The sequence below is a fragment of the Eriocheir sinensis genome, chromosome 9, assembly GCF_024679095.1.
Source record: "Eriocheir sinensis breed Jianghai 21 chromosome 9, ASM2467909v1, whole genome shotgun sequence".
Lineage (NCBI taxonomy): Eukaryota > Metazoa > Arthropoda > Malacostraca > Decapoda > Varunidae > Eriocheir > Eriocheir sinensis.
In genome coordinates this window covers 170114-189666 of record NC_066517.1, presented here as the reverse complement: position 1 = coordinate 189666, position 19553 = coordinate 170114, and the positions used below count along the sequence as shown (strand labels likewise).

At 45.5% G+C, this 19553-nt stretch overlaps 1 long non-coding RNA gene across 1 annotated transcript; it reads left to right on the top strand.

The window, feature by feature from the left end:
• Nucleotides 1-17089: 17089 nt before the first annotated feature.
• LOC126995791 (uncharacterized) lies at nucleotides 17090-19266 on the top strand. Its single transcript, XR_007750695.1, has 4 exons — nucleotides 17090-17245; nucleotides 17462-17605; nucleotides 17966-18037; nucleotides 18470-19266. It is a non-coding gene; the product is annotated as an uncharacterized LOC126995791 (long non-coding RNA).
• Nucleotides 19267-19553: the final 287 nt, after the last annotated feature.

The window sequence follows — 19553 nt, the reverse complement described above, 5'->3', positions numbered from 1 at the left end:
TGCATTTCTTACTAACCGGACTCAACGTGTTCTTCTTGACGGATCTTCATCTGACAATGTCCCTGTTTCTTCAGGTGTCCCACAAGGCACCGTTCTAGGCCCCCTTCTTTTCCTCCTGTACATTGACGATCTTCCACTGTCATCGCCTAACTCTTCCACTAGACTACTTGCCGATGATAGTTTAGAGCAGTAAAGACTACTGACGACTGCAGACTACTACAAAACGACTTGGACGCCCTCCAGCGGTGGGTGCACCTGGCAGATGCACTTCCGACCAGACCAATGCAAACTTTTAAGATTCACCAGAGCGCACAACATCACACTTACACTCTCCACAATTCAGATTTAGAATCAATTCATACACACAGGTACCTTGGTATCCATCTCTCAACTAACTTGAAATTCAACACCCACATAGACCATATCAGTGCCACAGAACACTGGGGTTCCTGAGGAGGAATTTACATAACTGCACACCTGACATTAAACACATAGCTTATGACACAATTGTGAGACCAACACTGGAATACTGCTCCATTGTGTGGGATCCTCACACACACAGAAACATTGATAGGTTAGAACAAATCAACACCAAGGCGGCTAGGCTCATTACAAACAATTACACTCGAACGCCTGGCATCACAATATGGGCAACAGATAAACATGGAACACATACGCAGACAAGCACACACTTACACTTATGTACAAGATCACAAACACTCACATTGACCCACAAACATACCTACACAACGCAAACAGTCAATGTACTCGTAACACACACATACCAAACATATCACACCAACACTGACGCATACAAGCACTCATACTTTCCACGCACCACACACCACTGGAACAGCCTCCCTCAACAGACTGCGGTACAATAGACTCATTCAGAAAACAGATACACACTCACTTGTCACCACAACACACCAACACTAACAATTACACTTGACTCACTTTCCTCCCCTGCACACCCGGCTCCCCCGTCCCCCAACAGCCAACAAACATGTGTGTTATGCACCTGTACGGCTGCCCCGCGCATCATCAATCCAGATCCAGATCCAGAATTAAGACACCTCTCCTCCCGAGATCGACCTCTCTTTTGGCCGCTCATTACTTTTGTTTTTGTGGGAACAGCGATGAGCGGGCTTTTTTTTTTACAGCTTTATTTGTTGGCCTTGAGCTGTTTCTTTAGCTGTAATAAAAAAAACCAAATGAACAGAGGTTGCTAACCCATGGTTGCCCTGCACACATTCTGAATGTTTTGGCTCATGATTTGGAAATTGGTAACATAGAAGAACATGTGGTTCACGTTGTAAAATACTTATAAAACCATCACTCTGCCTCAGCAAGATAACGTGCGAAAGGCGGTCAACGTCTTGTTCTGCCCCAGGACACTAGACGGACCAGGCGTGGCTGACTGAACATATAGCAGCTCAGGTAAATTTGTGAAGTTGACAGAGAAAACATTGATGTCAAAGTTAGAGTGTTTTATTTGTTTATTTTTCCATTCTATATTGCTGCCCTGCAATAACATCAAGATTTAAATCAATGAAATAAAAAAAAAATCAAACAATATAAATCTTGATTCAAATCAATGATTTAAGAAAAATCATTTGATTTAAATCTTGATTTAAATTAATCAATGATTTTTTAAATCATTTGATCTAAATCTTGATTTAAATCGGTGATTTAAATCTTGAATTAAATCAGTGATTTAAATCAAACAACCCTGCTCCTCTCCCTTCCCCCCCTCTCTCTCTCTCTCTCTCTCTCTCTCTCTCCCTCACGCTCTCACGCATTATCACATTAAAATTGTCGTAAGTAAAGTTCCTAAATAAGAAGAAAAAACGTAAAAAAAACACCCATGAAAAAACAATAATAAAACCTAGAAAAGTGCAGCGCGGAGTACTTACCAACTTTGTATGTAAATTATATCGATGGTTTTTCGTGCGCGAAGAGAGAGCGAGAGAGTCGAAATTTCGGTTGGCCTATTTCTGAGTGAGATTTTTTTTCAAGTTTTGTTTGTATTGTGATTATTTTTCGTTTGAGTATAATTTAGTAGGTCGTTAACTATCCCTGTGTGTGTGTCTGTGTGCCTGTGTGTGTGTGTGTGTGTGTGTGTGTGTGTGTGTGTGTGTGTGTGTGTGTGTGTCTGTGTGCCTGTGTGTGTAAGTAAGTAAATAGTAAGTAAATATTTATTGCCTTTAAAATATAAGAATATTGTTATATATAAACATAACATAAAACATGGCAATGGCACAGCCTGTCAAGCCGAAGCTTCCCGACAGACATGGAATTATATTATTTTATTTAATGTTTACATTGGCACAAAACTGGTACCTAATATATTATTAACTAACGTATAGAACAATAAGAATAATTATAATAATATGTTGCTGAGAATAACAATAACAATATCAATTATAATAATAATAATAATAATAATAATAATAATAATAATAATAATAATAATAATAATAATAATAATAATAATAATGAACATTACACTTGTGAAACTAGGTTCATACCACTCACTACATTTGATTACTACTTTGACAATTATATAAATAAGTTTTCACAGATTTTTTAAAAATGGATAAATTTATATGATTGAGAAGTCTTAATATGTAGAGGCAATGAATTCCACATTTGGGGACCTGAGTATAATATACTGTGCTTAAAGAGAGAAGTTCTGAACTGTGGACATATGAGATTGATATCATTACCTCGAATGTTGTATGATGTGTGGACCAGTCTGAAAGGCTGACCTCCACAATACTGTGTAAGGCACTTGTAAATGCTTAACAATAAAAAATATTTATGAATATTTGGAAAACTAAGAAAATTTTGTGTATTAATTATATTTCGTGTTGACTCAAACCTACTCATATAGAACATACACCTAAAAAATTTATTTTGAGCTACTGATATTTTCTTAATGAAGGACTGCCAAGTACAGGCCCAGACTGATACACAATAGGTGAGATGGGGATAACAAAGTGTGTAATAAATACTAGTGAGGGATTCAGGTGTGAGATTATTGCGGACTCTGTATAAAATACCGCACATCCTTGCTAATTTATTTGTGACAAATGAAATAGGCCTATGTTGATTCCAATTCATATTCTCATCTATGTAAACACCCAAAAATTTTGTGAAATTTACTCTGTCTAATGTGTTTCCCTCTATGGTTATAGAAGGAATGTTATATTGTAATGAACGATTTTGAAAAAATGTAATTAGTTTTTGCAATATTCAGACTCAATTCATTAATTTTAGTCCAATAATTAATTTTTTCTAGTTCTGTAACTAAATTTACATGAAGATCGTCAATGTTTACATTATTTAATAAAAGATTTGTATCGTCAGCATAAATCGTATATTTGAATTTAGAACTTACATTAACAATGTCGTTTATATAGATGAGAAAGAGTATCGGTCCTAATATTGACCCCTGCGGTACACCCTTGTTGATTGCCCTAAAAGAAGAATACGTGGCATTGCAATATACAGCTTGTGACCTATTGGTTAAATAACTTTCAAATAGTTTTAAGGGAATACCTCTAACGCCATAGTGACTTAGCTTACTCAATAAAATTTTGTGATTCAATGTATCGAATGCCTTAGATAAATCTAAAAATATTCCAATTAAATAATGTTTCTTTTCTAAATACTGATATGCATTAGATATGAACTGTAAAATAGCTGTTTCTGTGGAACGACCTGCCCTAAACCCATGCTGGTAGTCTGTGAGTAGATTATTGTTTTCAAAAAAATTTACAATACTGGAAGTAATAACTTTTTCAAAAACCTTGCTAAATGCTGGAAGTATTGAAATAGGTCTATAGTTTTTAATATCGGATCTACTGCCTGATTTAAGTAGTGGTACAACTTTGGCTTTTTTAAGTGCATCCGGAAATATTCCAGTTTTTAACATCAGATTCACTATGTGTGTTAATGGAATGGATATATTATTAGCTGTGCGTTTCAAAACAATTGGGGAAATATCATCAAATCCGGAGGAAGAAGTTTTAAATGCCGTAATATATTTTTCAATTTCTAAGTTTGTGGCAGGAAATAAATACATAGAAAAATTGGGAGAGTTGTGTAAATAATTTAAAAATTCATTACCTACAGTTTCTGCTGCTTGCTGACTTGCTTTCAAAAAATGTTCATTAAATTTATCTGGAATGTTGTAACAAATTGATCGTAGCTCAATTTCACTGTTTTTACCATCTGTAGATCTACCTAATAAGTTATTTATTGACTTCCAGTGAGACTTAGGGTTGCCTTGGCTAGCTAATAGTTGGTATTGGTGATAGTTCTTCTTTGCTTCTTTTAAAAGTGATGTTAGTCTATTTCTGAAAGTCCTATATTGCTCTCGAAAAGTTAAAGGCCATTTATATGCTAGTTTTTCAAGTCTATGTTTTTCTCTAATGCTCTTCTTTAATGCTGGAGTAATGTGTGGACTGCGATTATTTTTGTTACTAACTTTAATTGTTTTCTTAGGGAAGCAATTATCATAATTTGTTTTGAAATTGTTGTAAAATAGATTATAGGAGTTGTTAGGACATGTACAGTTTATGACATCAGACCAATCTGTGTGAGAAAGTGCAGCACTAAATGTGTCTAAAGCTTCCTGGGTGAACGTTCTGTTCGTTATGAATGTGGGAGGAGATGGAATATTGTTACATTTAAATAAAGATATCACTGGAAAATGATCAGTAATATCAGTTTTGATTACATAATTTCCTACGTTGTTCTCAACACATGTGGACCAAATGTGATCTATAAGGGTGGCGGATGTGGCCGTAACTCGTGTTGGCAGGGTTGTAAGTGGAAACAGGGAATAACTATACATTAAATTCATAAGGTCCTGAATGTTATCGTCATTATTATGTAATAAATTCATATTTAAATCTCCAAAAATAAATATTTCACTAGGATTTTTATCTTTTGCAGTAATTAAAATTTCATTGTGTGTGTGTGTGTGTGTGTGTGTGTGTGTGTGTGTGTGTGTGTGTGTGTGTGTGTGTGTGTGAGTGTCTGTGTGCCTGTGTGTCTGTGTGTGTGTGTGTGTGTGTGTGTGTGTGTGTGTGTGTGTGTGTAATTTACCGTGGCCTGATCACGAGTTGGACTCGCTTTCGCCAGCAGGTTCCCTCCCGCTCATTATCGTCGATCTCTGGGAGGACCTCACACACCACACACCCCATCCCCCTTGCTCAAGGGGGGACAGTAACCACTCCAAGTCACCCGAAAGAATCCGGCCTGAGCGGGGCTCCAACTGCCGCCTGTTTGGCCGTTAAGCCTCGCAGCGCACCGCTCTACTGATAGAGCCACCGGAGCGCTGCTACAGAGTACCCCCAACTTTACCTTTTGATAGTTCGACAAGACTTTAAGCGTTGTGAATTTTGAATGTAGCTCAAAACAGATGTTCTGGATCGTTATCCACAAACATTCACATTCAATAAGGCTTTCATAGCGGTTGTGGGTGCTTCTATGGGTAGTTATGTAAGCCTAGTGATAGTTTGAGAAGGCCTCTGCACCGTGAATGTGAAAAACACTTATGAGCCAAAAGCGAATTCTTCAGCCGATGCATGGAAATAAACGCAAATGTAAAATTACTTACTTCGACCTAAAACAAAAGCACCGCCTGAGAAGATTTGAGCAGAAGAAAATAATCAGTCATTTGCACCGTGTTATACTAAATATGATTCCTTGAGTCAACGAAACACGCTCTTGACTGATTGGTGTTAGCGTGGTGATGAATCTATTAGCACCACCATCACCAAGACCACCACCATTTCTTATTTTCACTACCATCACTTCAACTACCAAAAACAACCTATTCCTATCTCCACCACCACCAGCACCAGCACCACCGAAGTCAACAGTTACTATCATTCTCTTCGTTTCCCCGTCAAGGATATTTTTCCCTCACTCTATCGACGCGGCCATTCACGGGCGAGGGAAAGGTAGGACGATGAAGAGCCCGCTCGAAACTGTGTACACAATTACACATATTGCCCCCGCCGCCGTCGAAAGCATTGTTGATGTGGTATCCAGAAATTGCTCAAATAATAGCCGGGAGAGAGCGGCGAGGCGGGGCGCGGGGTAGTCAACAGAGGCCGAAAAGTGACCAGGCTGGCAGAGTCGCCGCCGAGTTTTGGATTTTTTTTTCTATTTTTTTTTTTTTTTTGAAGGCTGTTATTACTGTTATTATTGTTATTATTATTGTTCCGTCCGCTTTGAAGAGTGTGGCGGAGGTGGCGACAGTGTGTGTGTGTGTGTGTGCGTGTGTGTGTGTGTGTGTGTGTGTGTGTGTGTGTGTGTTGCCTCACGAGGTGTCAAGTAGAGTTCAAAGGCTGCTGCTGTGTTACGCCATCAACGTGCAGGTTACACAGTCACTGGACGCCCCGGGACACTCCGAGATGGTCAGCTGATATCACCGGAGCGACGACGGGGCGCGGCGTGCACTGCACACCCTGCGGGGCTCCATCGCGCTGCCTCGCCTCACACTGTAAAATGGCCGCCCCAAACACTGCCCCGCCACGGCCGGAGCTCTCACATGCTTACCGCTGCTACGTCATCTTCATACTGATTTTTTTTTAAACACAACGTCCACTAGGAGGAGTGCCAACAGCCCGCAGACACAGGAAAGCCGCCCACGCTAGTGTAATACCTGTGAATGAGTCATCGTAACGGCCATCACGTCACGGGCTGCCGCTGCCGCCCCCTCCGCCACCGCCGCCACGCCGCCCCGACCCTTCGCTGCCCTGCCCGTCCCCTGCTGCTGCCCGGCGGGGTGCCTCCATTGGCCTGAAGCTCACATTACCTCGTCTCGGTGTGAGAGGCGCCAGTACCGTCACAGTAAAGGGCGACAGATAAAGCACAAAGTGGCCTCTGGTGACGTGCCCGCCGCCGGGCGACACCCGTCCTTCTCCTTCGCCCCGCGCCCCGCTCCCTGCCTCTCATTCCGCGGCCCTGGCCTCTCCTGCCCCTCGTCACCGCACTGTGGCCATGGTAACAGTCACTTACGGCTGCTAGCGGCTCGTCTGTACATGAAGGGTGGCAGGAACAGTGACGCTGAGGGGAGAACACAATGTCGGGGTTGGCCGCGAGTTGACCAATCACAACACACGGGCCGCACTCACGCGGGCACCGCCGCCCATTCCACCAAGCCCTCTTCTCTGCCTTCCGCCCGCTGTGCCCCACGCCGCCGCTGCCTCACGGCAATGTATCATTTACTCAATCCTCTCGTCACCTCATATCCGCGTGAAGGGCGCCGGTAACAGCTGCGTATCCCTTAGAGCAGGGATTGGGGAGGGAGGGGAGGAGGGACTGGGCGCGCGCGGCACATGGCCGCCATGCGCTAGGACCCATATCATGTAGTACAGCCCCGTTATCCTGCCCTAGCGACTCCACGCCCCTCCTTTCTCGTGTCCAAATGAAAGGGTTAACCAGAATCTCCACTCTTTCATCCCTTCCAATAGTAAACTTAACAGCAGCCTCCCTTGAACGGCGTTTTCAAACTTTTTGCTACAGCTGTCGGCTTCATACTCGGTTAAGATACTCTAGTCGGAAGATGGGTCCCCATGCACCATGGTGATATATTTTTCTCACTTACATTTTTGTAATCCTCAAGGTGTCTAGTAAACAGATTTTTATATTTATGGCCCCCCAAAAAATCTCCGCCCTCCCAGAAAATCTAGAGTGTTTGCGGATAGTGAGTAGAAACCTAACTCCCTTATAATGTGCTGCAACTATAATACGGAATGTGTCGTCGGCTGTAGGCATATGCAGGCGCGGATACGGGGGTGGGAAGCCAGATGGCCCGGGCCCCCCCCAAAAAAAATATTAGGATAACAAAAATATTTGAAATACACATAAATTGAGAAAACATAAAATATATTTAGGATACCCCTAAAAAGCTAGAGAGCTGGGGAGCGAAGCCGGCCGCCGCTAGATAGCTCTGGACGCTGTCCTCCAAACTTAAAAAAAACTCCTCCTCTAAGGTTCCTTGGGCTTTACTATGCGGAGGTGGACGGGATGCTCAGGCAAGATTTAATTTTTTTTGGTGTCTGATGTAATTTTTCACTCTCCTACAGGGCCTGGGCACAACGGGCACGTGCCCAGGGACCCGCGCTCTTATGGGCCCCGCACTCGTCTAATAATCTATATACTCGTATAGGGCCGTAGTACGCCGTACCCCGGGGGGGGGGGGGTCGGACAATCCCCCCCCTCCCCCCCATCTGCTAAAATGTCCACTTTCTGAGAGAGTCAAAACGAAAACTGATATCTTTCTGTTGCATTTCTGGAGAACTCAGGATTTTCTTTATATATTTTCAGTGTTTAAGTTACGGAATCGTATATTGAATATTATAGAGCAAGATTTAAAGGCCTAGGAAAAAATCTTTGTGACCTCATTCCTCACATGCAGGCAGAAGGTAAGTTTTAGTGCAGGCACTTTCATCATTCGGCACTTCGAAGAGGAAATAAGGGAAGACTTCCTTGCCTTTGTGCACGCCCAAGGCCTCACCGGTAAAGGTTTAGCCTGGCTCCTTTTGCGCACCGCTGAAGACCTTGGATTGGACACGACAAAGTGCAGGGGACTTGGTTTCGATGGAGCAAGTGCCATGATGGGAAAATTCAAAGGGTGTGCCGCAGTACTCATGAAGAAGTACACCCTGGCCAAGCCAATCCACTGCTTTAACCACCGGCAGAATCTAGTACTGACGAAGGCGTGTGACGTCAAGGAAGTGAAGATCGCTCTTCAAACACTGACCGAGGTGTATAACTTCGTTCATTCTTCGAATATGCGCTCTCTCCGCTGCACAGAGGTTGTCAAGCTTACCTCGGCCAAGCGCGAAAAGCTTGTTCTCTGTGCCCCACCAGGTGGATTGAGAGGCATGACGCAGTGCTGGTTTTCGTTGAATTTCTGCCTGTCATCGCTGTTTTTCTCGAAGAAGAACTTGACGCCACCGCTGGGCTCCTTCTCATCGCCATAGTGTCCCCCGCTTTCTCGTTGGACTGGTTGTAGTGGTGTGTATACTGGCGCATACTCTCGAGCAGAGCCGAACTCTTCAGAGAAAAGATGGCGACCTGGTGTCAGCCTATGCCACGACTCGTGGCATCGAGACCATTTTTGCCAAATTCAGAGCAGATGCGGAGAATCATTTCCACGACGTGTTCATGAAAGCGGAAGAGCTTTAGGTCGAGGTGGGGTCATCGCATAACACCATCCCTGTGCCACGACTCTGTGGGCGACAGACCCAGCGATCAAATGTTCCGGGCGAGAATGCTGAGGAGTACTACCGCCGGGCGGTGTACATTCCGTTCGTGGACCACGTCTTGGCTGAGTTTAAGAGTCGGTTCGGCGACGACACAGTGCCTATCGCACCTCAGCTCAAGCAGCTCCTCAAAGGCCCTGAAACAACGGATGTTGCGGCTGTGCTTCAAGCGACGAAGCTCTACGAGCTCGACATCGGTTAGGTTTGTAATTTATTTATGACCTGTATTATGATCACCCTTGCTGCTTACATATCGAAATAAACGTTTAGTTATCTTCGAATGCTCGTATGGTGATGATTTCTACCTGTTCAGATCTGCCTTTTCACTGGTCGGATGTACAATTTGAATTGTTTCTTTCATTTGTCACATATGCGTTGATTGCTCGGGAGCTGCGGATTTTAAGCAAAGAACCGCCATCACTATCCATTGGCCGTCACTGTTTTGAGACTGTCGCTAAATTATGAAATTTTACCATCGGGCCAAAACCCAAAATTGATTTTCTGGATCCGCCCCTGACTCCATGCCTTCCCTCCCTCCTCTCCTTGCTTCCCACTTTCATTTAACCCTGGTTAATTATAAGTGTAAGGAAAACGGATGATAGGAGATACCTCTCTCTCTCTCTCTCTCTCTCTCTCTCAGAGACACGTCAGTCCTCGTCGACGGACCGACTTGGGGCGGGATTCATCAAACCATTTACCGGACCTCTGTTTGGTAAGTCTCGCGGTATCTCCGCCCACCCGGTAAATCGGCATTCATCAACCACTTACCGGAGCCGTGGTAAGGCCAAAAGTTACCGCGGCTCCGAGCACCCGTAACTGAGTTACCGCAGGCGTGGTAAGTGGGTAGATACTGCCGCGGCTCATGTTCGGAGGCGATTTTGAGCCTATGTATTTTTTACCTCGTGACGTGCCCTACACCATCAGAAGCAGAAAAGCATGCAGATTTAGGATCTGGGCTTATAGAACCGATGTGACGAAAACCAGCTGAGTACGAAGGAGTTGAAGATAAATAATGCAAGAAAATGTGTACTCCCTATTCATTTAACTTTGATTTTCGTATGTGTATTTACACATTATTGTTACAATTTTATGCTAGTGTGATGCAGAATTTTCTCAGGAAGATGATGGCGGTCTCCATTTTTCTCAAAAATGAATTATGGGGTCAGGAAACGGGGTGGGAGTGAGGTGTGTGAAGTCGTCGGTTTGGGATGAACTGGGCAGACCCGTGCACGGCCTCAGGCCGGCTTCACGTGCAGGCCGCACTCTATAGTATGTAAGTCTGTGGAACTGTCCACCCACATGACTTTTCCCTACTTGTTAAAACACTGCAGAGGGAATAATGTTCTGTCTGTGACAGTCACCTCCCGTCTCAAGTCTCCAATATTCTTGCTGTGGAGTTTAGTGTCGTAAAATTTTGCTCTGACCTCCTCCACACTACTCACGAAGCCACTCGATCTCGTCATTCACCTCAGCAGCCACAACTTCCCGCGCCCACACCCATTGCTTGGCTGCACCAGTGAGGCATGATGGCAATGGCCCCCTAGCCAGTTTTGGTTGCGAGGGGTGAGTATGGGCAAACATTAGAATAATACCCAATCTTGTGATAGCGAGGCACGCAGCTGGCATTGGCGACGGAATACTATGAAGGTAACATACAAAAATGTTCAGAATATAGCTAAGCTACATAAGCGAGTATATTTTTATTTCAAGAATAAATATACAAGTAACGTGCATTCATTCGTAAAAAACGCATCTAATTGAGGGATCACCACGCTAATTATTTGTTTTAAGGCAGTATTTACGCCTGTACAATACACATGTCTTGATTTTGAAAACTGTGTATTAGTAAACAAACGACACGTGAAAGCTGAAATACAGCATCAAAGGTCGCACGTGATTGGCTATCCAGCCCAACCAATCGTTGCTAGGGTGCGAGTTACCGGAGCGTTACCATACCGTTGATGAATGCCGTGTTTGAAAGATGCCGCAGCTCTGGTAGCGCTCCGGTAAATGTGAGAGATACCGGAGGCGTGGTTGGTAAAATTGATGAATCCGGGCCTTGGTCTGCTAGATTTTGATCGCCTATAGAGTCGGTCTGTCGGCACCCTGCTACGGGCCGCCTGGGCCCGTATCCTCGACAACTATTAATACTAAACTTGGTATTAACTTTCGACTTTAGTATTAACTTCACTCTCAAAGTGTATCCTCAACAACTATTAGCCTAATACCTACTATTAACTTTGGTATTAACTTGGAAGTGCTGGCGAGGACTTCTAAACACTTAATAGTAAAGTTAATAGTGAATCCCAGACCCAGACCCATATCAATATGGCCACCGGACTTCCTCGCCCAGCCCGCCTCCGCAGTTTAGAGTTTGATAGGACGTTTTGGAACTGTATAACGATGGTGAACTTGTCAAGACATACATATTAGACCGTGCAGGAATGGAGTATGTGACTGATTTGGTGAGAAGAGAGCTACAAGATCCAGTTCAAAGGGAGCATTCCCTCACCCCGGGGTTGAAGTGATTTTGACTTAAAGATACTTGGCTACAGGAAATATGCTGCAGTGTTCAAGTGATGAGTTTGGGGTAAGCCAGAGTAGTGTAAGCAGGGTGATTGCGGAAACTCTGGCCGCCCTCAGTGCTCCGTAGGTAGTCGGGAGGTTTATCCAGTCTCCCCTTGATAGGGCGGAGATCCGTGAAGAGCAAGCAGAATTCTACCAACTTGTCGGTGTTGTGGGAGTGATAGACTGCACCCATGTGAAAATAATGGCACCAAAGGAAAACGAAGTAGTTTATGTCAACAGAAAAAAATTAAACATAGCTTGAACATACAATTAGTGTTTGATGCCTTTGTTATTGATTAAAATGTGAAATATTCGAGTTAAGGAAAACAAAACATGGGAAAAAAACTTTTATTTATAGCAGAAAGGTACACACATGCAAATGAAAAAGATGACATTAAAATTGCATGAAAATGTAATTTAGAATATGATTTATAATTATTGTTGCTTTAAAATCAAGTTAGAAAGCAAATTACTCCTGCCGGTTATTCGTATTGAGATAATGGTGGTAAGAAAGCTTGTTAGAGACGTCTGCCAGTGTGAGGGAGGAGGAACGAAAGGTCGAGGTGACCACATCGCGAACATCATGACATGTGTGAAGTTAAACGAGGTTACTTGGTTTCTGTTTACAAAGTTCCAAGTGGAAAAACAACTTTATTGTGAATTCAGTGTATACTTTTGTGGAGTATTGTGCTTACTGAGTGAGTTGGTGACCAATCTGTTGCTATTTGTGTCTTGCTTGAAGATATTCATCATTGGATTCAAAGCTATGGTATTAATGTGCAATAGTCATCATAACAAAATACGTAGTTATTAATTATATATGTCAACCTATTTATTTTCATGAGATCATGGTATGACCACTGAAAAACATAGCTTTTTTTATCTTGGCTCCATTACAAATTCAATATATAATTACTCTATTAGTGGAATCTAGTTTTCAGCATCTTTTATTATTATGCCAATATTCTAAGCACTCAGCTTGCAAACATGCTTAGGTTTATGTTGTCAGCTTGGGTTGGACTTATGTGAACACTTTACCAAGTGACCTAAGATTACTCAATGCTCGCAAAGCTATGGTATTAACGTGCAATGGTCATCATACCAAAATACGTAGTAATTAATTATATATGTCAACCTAATTATTTTCATGAGATCATGGTATGACCGCTGAAAACATAGCTTTTTTTATCTTAGCTCCATTACAAATTCACTATATAATTATTCATATATTCAGTAAAATAGTGGAATCCAGTTTTCAGCATCTTTTATTATTATGCCAATACTCTAAACACTCAGCTTGCAAACACGCTTAGGTTTATGTTGTCAGCTTGCGTCGGACTTGGGTGAACACTTTACCAAATGACCTAAGATTACTCAATGCTACCATATAGGTATACTACATCTTTGATTGTGAGTTCATCAGAGAGCAGCATGAGTCTAATTAGGTGCTAATGAATATCCTGCCTGCATCACAGACTACATAAAATGCAAATATGATCAGTGCCTAAAGGTGTTATATAGATATATATATATATATATATATATATATATATATATATATATATATCTATATATATATATATATATATATATATATATATATATATATATATATATATATATATATATATATATATATATATATATATATATATATATATATATATATATATATATATATATATATATGCCCTAATGTCCCTCCCACTTTTGAAGGCCAAATGACGCCCCTGATTGTAACAACGTATCTGGTAACACCCATGACTGGGTGCCGGTGCAAATCTCCTCATTTAACACCGAGAAATTAATCTAGGCTCTAGGGAACTCGGAAAAATCCAAGTTAGAGAGTGCTGGTTGTGGAGATTGAACCAGTGACCTTCGACATGCAAAGCCATGTCTGTCAGTCGAGCCAATAAAGGTAAAGGTAAAGTTGGGGCATACGCTGTAGCAGCGCGTGGCCTCGGTGCTCATCTCCGTAACATTGGCCCTTGAGCCTGTGGTGGGAGGGAGCCCATTACCCCGGGACACAGGGCCAGTGTGACATCCGGGTTACCACAGTTTCCCCAGGTAGTCATTTATCGACCAGCCCGAGAGGGAGGATGATCAGCTGGGTGAGCTCCACGCCGACTGCCCAGGCCGGGATTCGAACCCGGGCCCGCGTAGAAGCCACGCATGCTGACCACTAGACCACGGAGGCGTATTGGAGCCCAATCTCAAGTGAACCCACTCACAATGGCACACAATTTTTTTTCCGGTAAATGTTGTGCTTTGAATGAATTTGTTAACCATTTCTGTCGAAAAACAGCACAGATTATTTTTCACCCCTTCCACCCTAATCTCCTCAATAATAAAAAAAAGTGACAAAATCAGAGCCTTGAGGCAGTATTATTCAGCCCCAGCATCAAAAAATTATACTGCTGCCCTATGAAAGGCATCTCTTAATTCCGATGAAGTAGGTGGTGACTGTGGTGGAGCAGCTTCATTGTCATCCCTTGCAGTGGCAGGTGTCATTGGGCCAGCAGATGATGAAGCAGTGGCAGGTGTCATTGGGCCAGCAGATGATGAAGCAGTGGCAGGTGTTATTGGGCCAGCAGATGATGAAGCAGTGGCAGGTGTCATAAGGCCAGCAGATGATGAAGCAGTGGCTGGTGTCATTGGGCCAGCAGATGATGAAGCAGTGGCAGGTGTCATAAGGCCAGCAGATGATGAAGCAGTGGCTGGTGTCATAGGGCCAGCAGATGATGAAGCAGTGGCTGGTGTCACTGGGCCAGCAGATGATGAAGCAGTGGCTGGTGTCATTGGGCCAGCAGATGATGAAGCAGTGGCTGGTGTCATAAGGCCAGCAGATGATGAAGCAGTGGCAGGTGTCATAAGGCCAGCAGATGATGAAGCAGTGGCTGGTGTCACTGGGCCAGCAGATGATGAAGCAGTGGCTGGTGTCATAAGGCCAGCAGATGATGAAGCAGTGGCAGGTGTCACTGGGCCAGCAGATGATGAAGCAGTGGCTGGTGTCATAGGGCCAGCAGATGATGAAGCAGTGGCAGGTGTCATAAGGCCAGCAGATGATGAAGCAGTGGCTGGTGTCATTGGGCCAGCAGATGATGAAGCAGTGGCTGGTGTCATAAGGCCAGCAGATGATGAAGCAGTGGCTGGTGTCACTGGGCCAGCAGATGATGAAGCAGTGGCAGGTGTCATAAGGCCAGCAGATGATGAAGCAGTGGCTGGTGTCATTGGGCCAGCAGATGATGAAGCAGTGGCTGGTGTCATAAGGCCAGCAGATGATGAAGCAGTGGCTGGTGTCATAGGGCCAGCAGATGATGAAGCAGTGGCTGGTGTCACTGGGCCAGCAGATGATGAAGCAGTGGCTGGTGTCATAGGGCCAGCAGATGATGAAGCAGTGGCAGGTGTCACTGGGCCAGCAGATGATGAAGCAGTGGCTGGTGTCATAGGGCCAGCAGATGATGAAGCAGTGGCAGGTGTCACTGGGCCAGCAGATGATGAAGCAGTGGCAGGTGTCACTGGGCCAGCAGATGATGAAGCAGTGGCAGGTGTCACTGGGCCAGCAGATGATGAAGCAGTGGCTGGTGTCATAGGGCCAGCAGATGATGAAGCAGTGGCAGGTGTCACTGGGCCAGCAGATGATGAAGCAGTGGCAGGTGTCACTGGGCCAGCAGATGATGAAGCAGTGGCAGGTGTAACTGGGCCATCTGATGATGAAGCAGTGGCTGGTGTCATAGGGCCAGCAGATGATGAAGCAGTGGCAGGTGTCATTGGGCCAGCAGATGATGAAGCAGTGGCAGGTGTCATAAGGCCAGCAGATGATGAAGCAGTGGCAGGTGTCATTGGGCCAGCAGATGATGAAGCAGTGGCAGGTGTCATAAGGCCAGCAGATGATGAAGCAGTGGCAGGTGTCACTGGGCCAGCAGATGATGAAGCAGTGGCAGGTGTCATAGGGCCAGCAGATGATGAAGCAGTGGCTGGTGTCACTGGGCCAGCAGATGATGAAGCAGTGGCAGGTGTCATAGGGCCAGCAGATGATGAAGCAGTGGCTGGTGTCACTGGGCCAGCAGATGATGAAGCAGTGGCAGGTGTCATAGGGCCAGCAGATGATGAAGCAGTGGCTGGTGTCATAAGGCCAGCAGATGATGAAGCAGTGGCAGGTGTCACTGGGCCAGCAGATGATGAAGCAGTGGCAGGTGTCATAAGGCCAGCAGATGATGAAGCAGTGGCAGGTGTCACTGGGCCAGCAGATGATGAAGCAGTGGCAGGTGTCATAAGGCCAGCAGATGATGAAGCAGTGGCAGGTGTCACTGGGCCAGCAGATGATGAAGCAGTGGCAGGTGTCATTGGGCCAGCAGATGATGAAGCAGTGGCTGGTGTCATAAGGCCAGCAGATGATGAAGCAGTGGCAGGTGTCACTGGGCCAGCAGATGATGAAGCAGTGGCAGGTGTCATAAGGCCAGCAGATGATGAAGCAGTGGCAGGTGTCACTGGGCCAGCAGATGATGAAGCAGTGGCAGGTGTCATAAGGCCAGCAGATGATGAAGCAGTGGCAGGTGTCACTGGGCCAGCAGATGATGAAGCAGTGGCAGGTGTCACTGGGCCAGCAGATGATGAAGCAGTGGCAGGTGTCACTGGGCCAGCAGATGATGAAGCAGTGGCAGGTGTCATAAGGCCAGCAGATGATGAAGCAGTGGCAGGTGTCATAAGGCCAGCAGATGATGAAGCAGTGGCAGGTGTCACTGGGCCAGCAGATGATGAAGCAGTGGCTGGTGTCATAAGGCCAGCAGATGATGAAGCAGTGGCAGGTGTCATAAGGCCAGCAGATGATGAAGCAGTGGCAGGTGTCATAAGGCCAGCAGATGATGAAGCAGTGGCAGGTGTCACTGGGCCAGCAGATGATGAAGCAGTGGCAGGTGTCACTGGGCCAGCAGATGATGAAGCAGTGGCAGGTGTCATTGGGCCAGCAGATGATGAAGCAGTGGCTGGTGTCATTGGGCCAGCAGATGATGAAGCAGTGGCTGGTGTCATTGGGCCAGCAGATGATGAAGCAGTGGCTGGTGTCATTGGGCCAGCAGATGATGAAGCAGTGGCAGGTGTCATTGGGCCAGCAGATGATGAAGCAGTGGCAGGTGTCATAGGGCCAGCAGATGATGAAGCAGTGGCTGGTGTCATTGGGCCAGCAGATGATGAAGCAGTGGCAGGTGTCATAAGGCCAGCAGATGATGAAGCAGTGGCTGGTGTCATAGGGCCAGCAGATGATGAAGCAGTGGCAGGTGTCATTGGGCCAGCAGATGATGAAGCAGTGGCAGGTGTCATAGGGCCAGCAGATGATGAAGCAGTGGCAGGTGTCATAGGGCCAGCAGATGATGAAGCAGTGGCAGGTGTCATAGGGCCAGCAGATGATGAAGCAGTGGCTGGTGTCATTGGGCCAGCAGATGATGAAGCAGTGGCAGGTGTCATAGGGCCAGCAGATGATGAAGCAGTGGCAGGTGTCATAAGGCCAGCAGATGATGAAGCAGTGGCTGGTGTCATTGGGCCAGCAGATGATGAAGCAGTGGCTGGTGTCATAAGGCCAGCAGATGATGAAGCAGTGGCAGGTGTCATAGGGCCAGCAGATGATGAAGCAGTGGCTGGTGTCATAGGGCCAGCAGATGATGAAGCAGTGGCAGGTGTCATAGGGCCAGCAGATGATGAAGCAGTGGCAGGTGTCATAGGGCCAGCAGATGATGAAGCAGTGGCAGGTGTCATAAGGCCAGCAGATGATGAAGCAGTGGCAGGTGTCATTGGGCCAGCAGATGATGAAGCAGTGGCAGGTGTCATTGGGCCAGCAGATGATGAAGCAGTGGCAGGTGTCATTGGGCCAGCAGATGATGAAGCAGTGGCAGGTGTCATAAGGCCAGCAGATGATGAAGCAGTGGCAGGTGTCATTGGGCCAGCAGATGATGAAGCAGTGGCAGGTGTCATTGGGCCAGCAGATGATGAAGCAGTGGCAGGTGTCACTGGGCCAGCAGATGATGAAGCAGTGGCTGGTGTCATAGGGCCAGCAGATGATGAAGCAGTGGCTGGTGTCATTGGGCCAGCAGATGATGAAGCAGTGGCAGGTGTCATAGGGCCAGCAGATGATGAAGCAGTGGCAGGTGTCATAGGGCCAGCAGATGATGAAGCAGTGGCAGGTGTCATTGGGCCAGCAGATGATGAAGCAGTGGCAGGTGTCATAGGGCCAGCAGATGATGAAGCAGTGGCTGGTGTCATTGGGCCAGCAGATGATGAAGCAGTGGCTGGTGTCACTGGGCCAGCAGATGATGAAGCAGTGGCAGGTGTCATAGGGCCAGCAGATGATGAAGCAGTGGCAGGTGTCATAAGGCCAGCAGATGATGAAGCAGTGGCAGGTGTCATTGGGCCAGCAGATGATGAAGCAGTGGCAGGTGTCATAGGGCCAGCAGATGATGAAGCAGTGGCTGGTGTCATAGGGCCAGCAGATGATGAAGCAGTGGCTGGTGTCATTGGGCCAGCAGATGATGAAGCAGTGGCAGGTGTCATAGGGCCAGCAGATGATGAAGCAGTGGCAGGTGTCATAAGGCCAGCAGATGATGAAGCAGTGGCAGGTGTCATAGGGCCAGCAGATGATGAAGCAGTGGCAGGTGTCATAGGGCCAGCAGATGATGAAGCAGTGGCAGGTGTCATTGGGCCAGCAGATGATGAAGCAGTGGCAGGTGTCATAGGGCCAGCAGATGATGAAGCAGTGGCTGGTGTCATTGGGCCAGCAGATGATGAAGCAGTGGCTGGTGTCATTGGGCCAGCAGATGATGAAGCAGTGGCAGGTGTCATAGGGCCAGCAGATGATGAAGCAGTGGCTGGTGTCATTGGGCCAGCAGATGATGAAGCAGTGGCTGGTGTCATAGGGCCAGCAGATACTGAAGCAGTGGCTGTTGCCGGAGCAGCTGATGGTATCTTTTCCACAAGTAATGAACAATGTGCTGGGATGGTCTCTAGCAATACTGATAAAGCGTGTATCTACAAAGAATATGAATTTAAGGGTAATTAATAAATTGTTTTAATAAGAATATAAAAGTTTTTGCCAAAAACATACAGGCCAGTCAATATTTCACTGCTGCTTGACTGTTGCTGCTGTCCTATCCCTAGCACATCATGTCAATGCTGAATGGCTCTGGTACCCCTTCAAATACATGAGACGAGCAGCCTATGATGTCATACACCAGTTTATTTGCCACAGTTAATGTCATAGTTATATAGGCAGGCGCCTGCGTATCTGTGGTGCCACACGTGTGGGGCACTCAGGTGCTGGGGGAAATGTCATTGTTATGAAGGGGCAGGGGTAAACCAGTGTATGCTGTGAGGCCTTAGTGTGGAAGTTCCCTGTTTGAACTGTGCAGCTAATCCCCCATACAGTGAGGGCCTTTTTTACTCCCTCAGGGGCTGTGCAGCTGAGAGAGTGGTGTACATGAGTGTGAGTGTGTGAGTAAGTGTGCCTGTCTTGGCTAAAACCCTTCACTGGGGGAAGACAACCAAGGTATTTAGATAGATTGATAGTCATTGACAGATGAACATTAAAAAAAAATCTATATCAAATATGCAGTTCACTGCTATGAACTTATTAACTTTAAGCTGAAATAAAGGCAGTGTGGCCAGTATAGTTGCATTCTGTGAGCACATAAAAAACTAACTAAT